The following is a 12,930-nucleotide window of genomic DNA, read 5'->3' as shown; positions in this document are numbered from 1 at the left end:
TGTTATAGATCTTAGAGGAAAGGCTTTCAATTGTTCTGCATTCAGTCTGATGTTAGCTGTGGATTTGCCATGTTTGGCCTTTATTAATTTAAGGTATGTTTCCTTTCTATCCAGATTGTATGGGGTTTTTTCCTAAAGAAATGTCCAATTTTACAAAATGCTTTTGCAGCATATATTAAAATCATTATATGATTCTTTGTTCTTTTTTTTTTTTTTCCTGAGACGGAGTCTCACTCTGTCACCCAGGCTGGAGTGCAGTGGTGCAATCTCAGTTCACTGCAACCTCCACCTCCCGGGTTTAAACAATTCTCCTGCCTCAGCCTCCTGAGTAGCTGGGACTACAGGAGCCCGCCACCACGCCTGGCTAATTTTTGTGTTTTTAGTAGAGATGGGGTTTCACCTTATTGGGCAGGCTGATCTCGAACTCCTGACCTTGTGATCCGCCCACCTCGGCCTCCGAAAGTGCTGGGATTACAGGCTGAGCCACTGCACCCAGCCCAATTATTTGTTCTTGATTCCACTTCTGTGATGTATCATGTTTCTTGATTTTTGTGTGTTGAACTATCCTTGCAACTCTGGAATGAATCTGACTTAATCATGGTAAAACAGCTTTTTAATGTGTTGTGGAGTTTGTTTTGCTTTGTTAAGAATTTTTGCATCTATGTTCTTCAGTGATACTGGCCTATAGTTTTCTTTTGTTGTTGTGTCCTTGTCTCGCTTTAGTATTAGGGTAATGATGGCTTCATAGCATAAGTTTTTGGAAGTTTACCTCTTCTTAAGTTTTCTTGAAGAATTTGAGTAGAATTTGTATTAGTTCTTCTTTAAATATTTGGTAGAATTTATGAGTAAAGCCATCAGGTCCCAGGCTTTTCTTTCATGAGAGGCTTTTTTTTTTTTTTAATGGCTTTAATCTCATTACTTACTGTTTGTTTGTTGAAGTTTTCTATTTCATGATTCAATCTTGGTAGGTTGTATATGTCCAGATATTTATCCATTTCTTCTGAGTCTTCATATTTATTGGTATAAATTCTTTCATAATAGTCCCTAAAAATTCTTTATATTTCTAGGTCTACGTTGTTCTGTCTTCTTTTTAATTTCTGAATTTTTTTTGAGTCTTCTCTTTTTTCTTAGTTGGTCTAGCAAAAGTTTTCTCAATTTTATCTTTTTAAAAAACCACCTTTTGTTTTGTTGATTTTGGGGGGTTTGTAGTCTCAATTTCGTTTATTTCTGCTCCGATCTTTATTATTTCTTTCCTTCTACTATTGTTGGATTTGACTTCTTGCCTTTCTAGGTCTTTGAGGTGCATCGTTGGATTGTTTATTTGAAGTCTTTCTACTTTTTTTATATAGGCATTTATTGTTATAAACTTGTCTCTTTGCACTGCATTTATTGTATCCCAGAGATTTTAGTATGTTGTGTTTCCATTCTCATTTGTTTCAATAAAATTTTAAATTTTCTTCTTAATTTTGTCATTGACCCATTGGCGATTCAGGAACATATTGTTTAATTTTCATGTGTTTGTGTAGTTTCTGAGGTTCCTCTTGTTGATTTCTAGTTTTATTCCATTGTGGTCAGGAAAAGATAGTTGTTGTGATTTCCACTTTTCTGAATATGTTAAGACTTTTTTGTGGACTAAGATTTGGTCTATTCTGGAAAATGTTCCATGTGCTTATGAAAAGAATGTGTATTCTGCAGCAGTTGGGTGAAATATCCTCTAATGTTAGTTAGACCTATTTGGTCTAGTGTGTGGTTTAACTCTGATGTTTCTTTGTTGATTTTCTGTCTGGATGATCTGTCCGTTACTGAGAATGATGTGCTGAAGTCCCATACTATGATTGTATTGCAGTCTATCCCTGCCTTTAAATCTATTACTGTTTACTTTATATATTTGGTAGCACCAGTCTTTGGTACATGGATATTTATAAGTCTTATATTCTTTTGCTAAATTAATCCCTTTATCATTATCTACTGACGTTCTTAGTCTGTTTTGACAGTCTCTGATTTGTAGTCTATTTTATCTGATACATGTATAGCTACTCCTGCTCTTTTTTGGTTTTCAGTTGCCTGGAATATCTTTTTCCACTCCTTCACTTTAAGTCTATGTGTGTCTTTATAGGTGAAGTGGGTTTCCTATAGGCAGCATATAATTGGGTCTTATTTATTTATTCATTGGGCCACTGTGTTTCTCTTAACTGAAGAATTGAGTCCATTTACATTGTGTTATTACTGATAGGTGAGGACTTAGTACTGCCATTTTGTTGCTTGTTTTCTGGGTGATTTGTAACTCCTTTCTTCTCTGCTTTTTTGTTAAGTGCTTTTCTCTGGTAGCATGTTTTAATTTACGCTTTTTACATTTAGTGAATAAATATAGGTTTACATTGTGGTTACCATGTGGGTTACAAAAAACATCATATAGGTATGACTATTTTAAATAGTTGACAACTTATCTTAGAGCACAGTGAAAAAATTAGAAACAAAGAAAAAGTGGAAAAATCTCTAAACTTTAACTCCATCCCCTCTACCCCAATTTGGGCTTTCTGTTGTCTCAGTGTGCATATTTTGTATGTCATATATCTTGACAGGTTGTTGTAGTCATCATTGTTTTAAATAGATTTGTCTTTTGGGCTTCATACTAGAGTTATGAATGAATTGCACCTGACAATTACAGTAGTAGAGTATTCTGGGTTTTTCTGTAGTTTTACCAGTGAGTTTTATACCTTCTTTTTTTTATTTTTGTATGTTAGTTTTCTTTTTCTTTCAGATTGAAGAACACCCTTTAGCATTTCTTGTAAGATGAGTCTGGTGGTGGTGAATTCTCCCGCCTTTTGTTTGTCTGATAAAAACTTTATCTCTCCTTCATATTTAAAGGATAACTTAGCTGAATACAGTACTCTTGAATAGCAGAGGTTTTTTTTTTGTTTGTTTTTTTTTTTTGCTTTCAACACTTTGAAAATGTCATCTCCCTCCCCACTGGCCTGTATGGTTTCCATTGAGAAGTTGATTGCCACACCAATTAGAGCTCTGTTATATGTTATTTGCTTCTTTTCTCTTGCTGCTTTCTGGATCCTCACTTTGTTCTTGACAAAGTTTGATTATTATATGCCTTGAGGTAGTTTTATTTGGGTTGCATCTGTTTAGTGTTCTCTGGCTTTCCTGTACCTGGATATTTATCTTTTTCTCAAGATTTGAAAAGTTTTCTGTTATTCTTTCTTTGAATAAGCTTTCTACCCCTTGCTCTTGCTCAAGTCCATCTTGAATGCTGATTGTTCTTAGATTTAGTATTTTGAGGTAATTTTCTTTTTTTATCATCTTTTTCTTTTCTTTTTTACAGGGTCTTGCTCTAACACCTAGGCTGGAGTGCAGTGGTTCAATTATCACTCACTGCAGCCTTGACTTCCTAGGCTCAAGTGAGTTGATGTCATTTTTTATATCTTACAGGCAATCTTTGTTTCTTTTCATTCTTTTTTTTCTCTTTTCACTATATATTTTCAAATAGCTTATCTTCTAGCTCACTGATTCTTTCCTCTGATTGATTCATTGCACTGTTGAGAGCCTCCAATGACTTTTTCAACTCAGCAAATGTATTTCTCAGTTTCAAGATTTCTGTTTGATTTTCGTCCTATTACTTCAATCTCTTTGTTAAATTTCTTTAATTACTGAATTGCTTTTTTCAGGGGAGAGTCATAGCCCCTGCTTGCTGTTGTTTCTTGTGTATGTACATCTATGTATTTGCATTGAAAAGTTGGTTATTTATTCCAGTCTTCTTTGTCTGGCTTGCTTTGGTTTTTATTGGATATGTTTCCTCAGACAGTCTTTATAATTTATTAGATTATTTTCTTTTTGTCCCCCAGGTTGCTGCCTCCTTTTCAACACTAAATGACACCTTCTGCCCAGGTTTGCCTCAATTCTAGTAAGCAATCACCACCCATCCCATATGGGAGAGATCCCAAATGGGATATCCTGGTAGTGTGGGATGGCTTTCTAGGGGTTCATGCTCAGGGTACCTGTGGAACAAACCTCCTACAGCATAGGGCTGCTGAACAGCCACTCTAATTTGCCACCTCCTTTGGCTGAATTACAAAGCAGAGTTTCCAGGGCTGGGGATGGTAATCCTGCCTCTCTCCTTTGTCTCTGGCTGTCCTCAGGACATTTCTTCTTTTAGGCACTCTCAATGCTTCTCATGGGTTGAGACAGGGACATGTCTACTTCCAGGGATCCCCAGATGGTGGAGAATTTGGTTATTCAACTCAATCTTACTTTTTTCAGTTTAGAAACTGTGAGATGGGGGAAATTTTCCATGTACTTGGTTCTGGGCAGATTGGGAAGAGAAGTATCTCAGATATGAAAGGCTAATTCTTTACTTTCTTCTCAGAGTTTTTTCAGTTCTCTGTGGCCCCTGAGAACTGTCTCCTTTTCATATTTGTGTTCTTGTATATTGCTGGTGATAATCTTGGTACTGTATATTTGATTTTGGTTTTCTTTGGGGGTAGTAAAGCCAGCTTGCTTCTACACCATCATTTTGGAACTGGAAGTTTTACAGACTTCCCTCTTTCATCATCAAAGTTCAAAAGGAAAGCAACAAGCACGGCAATATGAGGAAACAGGCCAGAGAACTGAGCTGTAGGTTTGAGGAACTTCTCAGTGGGAAGCTGGTTTTAATTGTGATCTAAGTTAAGGAAGACCAAAGGTAGGGCTGGCAACTAGCTATGGAGGTTAATTGGAGTCAGGAAAAGTAAGTTTTAAGGCAGGTATTAGGTCACCTTCTGAGGCCTAGGCTCTAAGGCAATAAATGAGAGATGACTATAATCCAGTACCATAGACAGCTTCATGGACATATAGGGTCTAGGGAGAATGCTATGTCTCACAACAAAGTGACGATTAAAGAAGGACTAGAAAGACATGGGAAAAGAAAATTATGTCTTGGCTATCTATGTCCTATGCCGAGAAAATGACAATTGCAAAATTAGGTGGGTACTTGGTGAGAGGGAAATAGCAAGGAGGCCAGTAAGGCTGGAACACAGTGAACAAAGTGAGAATAGGAGTAGTTAAATTCCGAGAAGTAACAGGAGGAAGATTATGTAGGCCACTGAAGGTCAGAGAATAGGCTTTGGATTTTACTGAATGTAGAAAAAAAATGACATAATCTGACCTATTTTTAAAAATTCACACTGATTGCTAGGTGGAAAAGAGAGACTAGGAGTCTAGAGCACAAGTGGGGAAACCAGTTGAAGGCTTTTACAGTAATTCAGGCAAGACGTATTGTATCTTGAACCAGAGTAGTAGCAATGGAGATATTGAAAAATGGTCAAATTTAAGATACATTTTGAAGTATAACCAACAATATTTGCGATAGGTTGAATGTGAGATAAAGAAAGGAGGCAAATACAACTTTAGAGTTTTGCTTAAACAACTGCAAAGATGGGATTTTAATTAACTGTATACAGTTATGTGCCATACAACAATGTTTTAGTCAATGATTGACCGCTTATACAATGGTGGTCTCAGAAGATTATATTTACACATGTGTAGATGCAGAAATACTTACCATTGTGTTACAATTGCCTACAGTACTCACACTGTTCAGGTTTGTAACTTAGGAGCAATAGGCCATACCATATAGCCCAGATTTATAGTAGGCTGTAACATCTAGGTTTGTATAAGTACACTTTTAGTTTGCACAATTAGGAAATCACCTAAGGACACGATTCTCAGAACATATCCCCATTGTCAAATGATGCATAACAGAAATTACATACGGACAAGATTACAGAAAGAGCTGATTCTAGTGTTTATTGATAGAGGAATCAGGTGTCTGGTTTAAGACATGTAATGTTTGAAATGTCTATTAGACATTCAAATGGAGACATCAGGTAGATAATTGGACATACAAGAGTCAAATCTAGGCTGGAGTTATGAATCTTGAAATCTATAGCATTTAAAGCAAATTGGATTGAGATCACTTATGGAATGAGTTCACATAGAAAAGAGTGGTATTCTAACAATTGAGCTTTGAGATATTCCAAAGCTTAGAGATTGGAAAAATGAGAAAGAACCCACAAAAGAAGGGAAAAGAATGAAAAGTGAGATAGGGGAGAATTTGTTGTCCTAAAGTCCAAGCACGAAAAGTAGTTCAAAAGCGAGAGACTAATTAACTGTGCCTAATTCTGTTGGAAGGGGTCAAGAAATTTGAGAACTGAAAGTAAACTGTTGAAATGAGCAACAAAGAGATCACAAACCGTCTTGACAAGAGTAGTTTTGGTTAAATGGGGAAGAAAGATTTATGAAGTGGGTTCAAGAGAGAATGAGAAGAGAGGAAATAAAGATGAGTTTAGATAATTATTCCTTGAGTTTTGCTACAAATAGAGTAGAATATAAACAGAAGATGATATAGGAACAGGGCAGGGTTTTGTAGGTGAGAGATATTACAGTATATGTGCATGTTGATTTAAATTATCCAGTAGAGAATGAAAATTTGATGATATGGAAGGGCAGCAGTGCTGGAATAATTAGATGTGGGAATGTTTTGGCAGTAGCCAGCAACGTTATTGAGGAAGGGAGCTAATGTAATCAGTTACATCGGACTCTTGTCTGTCTCTGAATTCACCCTCATATTAATCAGAATCACTTTATTCCTAGAGTATTAAACTCAAAATTTCTGACACCATTCTAGTATTTCATCTTCAATTTTTAATCTACTATACACACTTTCTCTCCTTGCTACAGCTGTTGTTGTCCCTGTTAATATTGTTAGAAATAAATTTTAACTCATTTTAAGTACCAACATAAATCTTTCTTTTCTCCTTGAAAGATGCCCTTCCCCCCAGCATCTTTTCCTTTACCATGTCACCAACATGATAAAATGTAAAGAAAAGAGAAATATGTTCAGAGCACCTTAGGTGACAGCATATTTAAAATCTATTCTTTCTGTTTTGTTGCAAGGAGAATTGAAAAGGGTATTGATTGCTCACAGAATCCCTAGGAAAGAAAATTGAGAAAGAATGCCCAAAATCATGTTGCATAACCAATTTGTGGAAGATACCACTCTGCAACCAATCCACCTAGCACTTTTGTTGGACTATGCCCCAGGGCCACTGCTGCTCCCAGCAGTGCTATCTTCCCCAAGTCCCTACTTGGGGAAGGAAATTCTTAACATGATCGTGGCTGAGGGTTATGTATCTTTCTAGTGAAGTTCACATCGGCAGCAAAGGAGGCCAAGAAAGCAAGTGTCTAGTATTTTCAACTACTTTACTGGGAAGAAGGCCCACTTCTAAGTGTTTTAACTGACCAAGTTTCTGATTCCTATCACCACAGAGTTCCATCAGTCTAATTTTTGTAAATCTCATTGACATCTATCCTAGAAAATATAAATGATGTATATATATCTTGTTGTTGTTAAGTCCTTGGTAAAATTTACAATGTCTTAAAGTTTTCCATATTATCTTCCTATTAGGAAGGGAATATTTCCTTTAGGAGGGGACTACTTTCCAAACATGCTATATCTATAGAATACATGTTTGATCACCTACCATGTATCAGGTAGATACTAGTGATAAAATGCCAACACACTTTTCCTATTATCAAAAATAGAGAGTTTATTGAGATATACAAGAATAAACATAATACTGTAAAACAAAGAGTGCTTAGGTGGTAGATGAAGAAGGACAGAAATTAACATTTATTGAGTGGCTACTCTGAATCTGACATGATGTCAGGCACTTATTTCATTTATTATTATAGCAATCTTCTATATTAAATATTATGAGAGAGGTTAAATGACATGAATTTAATCCATACAGGTAGTATGTGATGGAGCTGGGATGCAAATCTAAGCACTTCCTTTTCAGAATCATGTAGGCAGGAAAATTGTCTAGCTCTCTACTCATCAGTCCCCTATTCCATTCAGGTCTCACCTGCCCCTGAGTACCCATTCATTCAAGTCTAATATTTTAATAACATTTCTAGCCTTAAGAGCTCTGTAAGAACCTCTGTCTTAGTAGTTTTAGTATAAAGCTCATAAAAATAGTTAAGAATAGCTGCCAGTAATAATAATTACCTATAACTATTTAGACTCTATGCTTCAGATTATAACCTCCTGCTACACATACTCAAAAGTTTAAGTACTTGAACTATCTTAATTTTCCATCTCTCATAGGTCTCTGACCATTTTCCCTTAATCTCTCAGCCTGGTATCCTGATCCTCACGACCTGACAGTTTTAAACTGAATATTTTGTGTTATCACTCTGTTTCCTAGCTGACGTCTCTGAACACAATCTCTTACCTTCCTATTTACCATTTAGCTAATATTACTTCTACATGGCCAACCCCAGATCCTGACTGCTTCTAACTTATCCTGCACACTTAGCATCCAAGACTCAGCAGGATAGTTAATTTTAGGAAAAGTCATAACAGCTCTAGTGAATAAAGTCAGCAAATAAAATTCAAAGGTAAACACAGAACTTCTGAGATTATAGTTGGTAAGTTTAGTAACACCTGAGAATAGTTAGTAACACTTGTTCCTGTTTTCTGTCCAAATTTTTAAATACTCAACAGATAAATTTTATTGAGATGTGTCCAGCAGTTATTTTAGCAAATCTGCCTCATTTGACTTAGTCTAAATAGTAATCATTGGGTATTAAAATAGTTCAATCTGAGTAAGCATCTGAAGGTTTGTTCACAGTCCAGCAATTTTGGCAGATTAGAGAATAAAACATAAGTACTATTCTTTCAGAGACTGTGACCCACACAATTAAAAAATTCTAATTTTACCAGTCTGGCCTCTTCCATATCCTGCTGATTATATAGTGAAACTACCACTGCTCTATTTGCCCATGAACTTGAAGATATGGCTATGAAGCATCAAATGAAGTGAAGATTGGCAAATTATCTACCTATTTGAGTAGGAATATAAACTATATAATTCAAGCCCTCTATTTTCCTAGTTTTAGTCATTTTACTGAATCATTTGATTTAGCTGGCCACTTAGATCAAGTAATTAAATAAATGCTTAAACTATTAAGAACCTACTTGTGGACACCAAAACTTAAAACCATTCCCTGTTTCAAAAAATACTTGCTGCTGCTTACGTTACTTCTACTTGTATCCTAGGTATAGTCATGGCATCCATCACGTGGGCAATGTCAGCAACTGACTAAGTAGTAGAATACATTCAATGCAATGCCAGCAACTACTAAGTAACTGGGATACATTCATTTATCCGGGTTTAATGTGATGCTTCTGTAAATGTCCCAGAGGATAAAAATTTTTTGAAAAAAGGATTCTTTGTTGCTTCTGAGATATGAGGAAGTGCTCAAATCTTCCTCTTTCAAAATGTCAGAGAGTCCTTATTCCAGACTTGCACGCCTAAATTTTTATCAACTGTGGAAGTTGGTATGATTCTCCTGTGCAACTCAGAATATAGAATTCATATCACAGACCCTCTGGGACCCTGGCTTGTGCAAGCTCCACATAAGCCCTGCATATTCAATAGCATTTTCCTTAGGGAAGGAGAGTGTTATGAAATTGAAAGCACATGAAGCTATTTGGCATCTCCTATTTTTAAAAAATTTAGTATAATTTTAAATAATTTAAATGCAAAATAGAATTTCTAATTTCATTACCTATGCCAAAATTTCTGTGACATTTCATGACACTGTCACTCTAGCATTTGCGTATTTCTTTCTGTCTCAGTGAAATTGGTGTTTGAGGATTCTTTGCATATTCCTAGCTGAGTTTACTGTCAAACAGAGTCTAATTTGCATATTTTTCTCTTACAAACTCAAAATAAGTTTTGATCATATTTGAATCATGTAAGCCATTTTCCCCCTTTGAATCATTTTACTTTACAGAAAGTTTCTTGTCTTAAAACAGTTACAGTAATAAATAATAAACATAACAGTAAAATTAACACCTTCATTTTCTCTATTTTTGTCATTGCAGTATTTAACCTTTAGTCTGATTAATTAAAATTCTATCTCTTAGAAGAACATAAGCATAATCAAGAGAAAACCTACAAAATCAGGATTATGTATATGCAGCTCCTAGCACAATGCTTACCCTTAAGTAAATGTTCAACAGCTAGTAATAATAGTAACACAACTTAAGCAGACTTCTAATTCGCTTACTCCTCAAAGACTGTTGAGGAGTAGGTCCTGAGTTTGTAATCCAGTTTGTGGACATGATCCACTTTCTGGCACAGATACAAAGTAAACCACAGTTCTTGGGTCAAGAAGCTTAGTGTATAGTGAGAGAAACAGAAGGTTTGTGCAAAGTGCTATTTGTGCAAAGTGTGTTGGGTAATAGAGGAAATGACTAACTATGGGATGTTGAAGCCAGAAAATAGTTCACAAAGCAAGGGACTTTTGGGCTTTAGAGATTCTGTGGGAGTTTTTCCAATAAACAGAATTACTTAGTAGAGACGGCTTTCGGGGGAATTAAAGATAACTGAATTATTGCTCTTTTGCCAGCAACATTGGGCACAAGATTTTCTGATATCCCAGGAATGAGACCCACCTCCTCCCTATCACCCCATCTTCAGCTGAAGGCAAGAACAGCCACCCCATGACCTCCAAACTCAGTGCTCTGTGGCTTCTGAAATGAATTTCATCATGCTTCCAATACCAGTTCCCTTGTATCACCCTCAGAAATCCAAGCTTCCCAGTTCACCTAATTTCACAGGTATTTATCACCACCCTGCTTTCAGCGTCACCAATCTGATCACATCTCCCACATTCTTGGTCATCCAAGTCCTTCCACCAAAGCTTGTTTCCAGTTATCAGAAAATTCCTCTACTTCCTTAATCTTTTTATTGAACATTTCCTTCAGATTCTTGTTGAAATTAACCTGACTCCAGCAAACCCTGCTTTCCCTAGAGCCCTTCAAGTGGAAAATGTCTTTATTTTTTCTTCTTTCTCCCCCCTGAGACGGAGTCTCACTCTGTTGCCCAGGCTGGAATGCAGTGGAGCCATCTCAGCTCACTGCAACCTCCGCCTCCCGGGTTAAACAATTCTCCTGCCTCAGCCTCCCGAGTAGCTGGGAATTACAGGTGCATGTCACCATGCCCGGCTAATTTTTTGTATTTTTAGTAGAGACGGGGTTTCACCATGTTGGCCAGGCTGGTCTCGAACTCCTGACCTCGTGATCCACCCACCTCGGCCTCCCAAAGTGCTGGGATTACAGGTGTGAGCCACCACAGCCAGCCTATTATTTTCCTCTTATATGCTACATACTACATACGCTTAGAGCTTGAGGTAGCGTCCTCTCTGCTCCCTGTTGCTACTTCCAAACTGTCACTCCTATTTCACACTTCAAAACTCTGTCTTTTGAAACACACGTTATCATTCTTTGCCACTATGGATTCCCTTCTTGTTAAGCAACGTAGGGACCTCTGAGTCACTGCTCTTCACTCATTTATATATTTTCTGTCATCATGGCTATCTACTTCAAAATCCAATTAGATGACCCAACTAACACCTTGACCTCAATCCCTTTGTTTCCTTACCTCTAATAATCTTGTCCTCTATCACTCTTCTGTGACCCACTCATGTGTCATATCTAGACATTGTCATCACCCTGTACCATCTTTGAATTTCTCTTTTAAAAATCTCATTCTAACTGTCATTTCCTATTCTTCTAGCCTACTCACTCTAGTACTCTACTCATGCAATTCACCAGTTCATTACTAGCACTAATTCATTAACCCTATAACTTTCCTTTATTCATCTTACCCCGTGTCCTCACATCACTTGTACAGCTTGTTTTTCATGATTTCCATCATATAACTACTTTTTTTTGAGAGAGAGAGAGAGACTGAGTCACATTCTATCACCCAGGCTGGAATGCAGAGGCATAAGCATAGCTCACTGTAACCTCACCTTTCTGGACTCAAGCATTCCTCCCCCCTCAGCCTCCTGAATATTTTAGACTCCAGGTGCTCACCACCACACCAGCTAACTTTCTTATTTTTCTGGAGATGGGGGTCTCACTGTGTTGCCTAGGCAGGTCTTGAACTCCTGGGCTGAAGCAATACTTCTGCCTAGGCCTCCCAAAGTGTTGGGATTACAATTATGAGCCATTGTGCCCAGCTTTACTTTCTAACAAATGTCCTTAATGCCCCTTTTTCTTTCTCCCTCAATTATTCTTCCCTGGCAAAACCTAAACACTGGTCAAATCCAACTAACTGTTAATATGTTCCTACATTCAAGTGGTTGAACACTACTGGAGAATGTTACATAATTATGCTTATTGGAATCAGCGTGAACAACATCTTGCTGAAGGCAATGGCTAATTCTATGCTTTCATCTGTCACTTCCTGCTCGTTAAAAGATTTTTTTCTGTAGGTATGTTACCTATTATTGTGTGTTTCAGCTTGAGTGTGCTTGCATTTAAAACCACCATAAGTGCATTTTTATATACGATTCTCTCAAGATAACATTCCATAAGCCAATGACTTGACCTCTACCTCCTTTTCAGCTCTTCAGGGAGTAACAAAAATACAGGATTTCCTTATGACTAGCTATAGCAAGAAATTGTTACAGAACACATATTTAGTGCATCGTGCGTTTGCTTTCTGCTGTGTTTTGCTTTATTTCCCCATGTATATAGCCTTTAAGAATCTATGACCTAGATAAGCCTTTAAATACCTAGTCATTTAACATTGTAATCCATTAACCATTTTATCTTTCCCTTGTCCCCCATACAAGATTTTGGACCACATGTAATTTCCATCTTCCAACTATCAGATATTGTTCAATGGCATTTAACTTCTTACTCTCAGATGTTGTTAAATGCACTGACTCAGTTCTTCCAAAGCCTATAAAGAATGCATCCTCACCAGGTACCTTTGCTTTGTCCTACATCTCAAACTCAATAAGCTCCAAATCTTTAGTCTCTACAGACTGCATCTGCTTTAGAAAAACTACACTGTGTCTGCC

This window comes from Gorilla gorilla, chromosome 3 (assembly GCF_029281585.2).
Source record: "Gorilla gorilla gorilla isolate KB3781 chromosome 3, NHGRI_mGorGor1-v2.1_pri, whole genome shotgun sequence".
Classification (NCBI taxonomy): domain Eukaryota; kingdom Metazoa; phylum Chordata; class Mammalia; order Primates; family Hominidae; genus Gorilla; species Gorilla gorilla.
The sequence above is the reverse complement of the archived record's forward strand: the minus strand, read 5'-3'. Positions refer to the sequence as shown.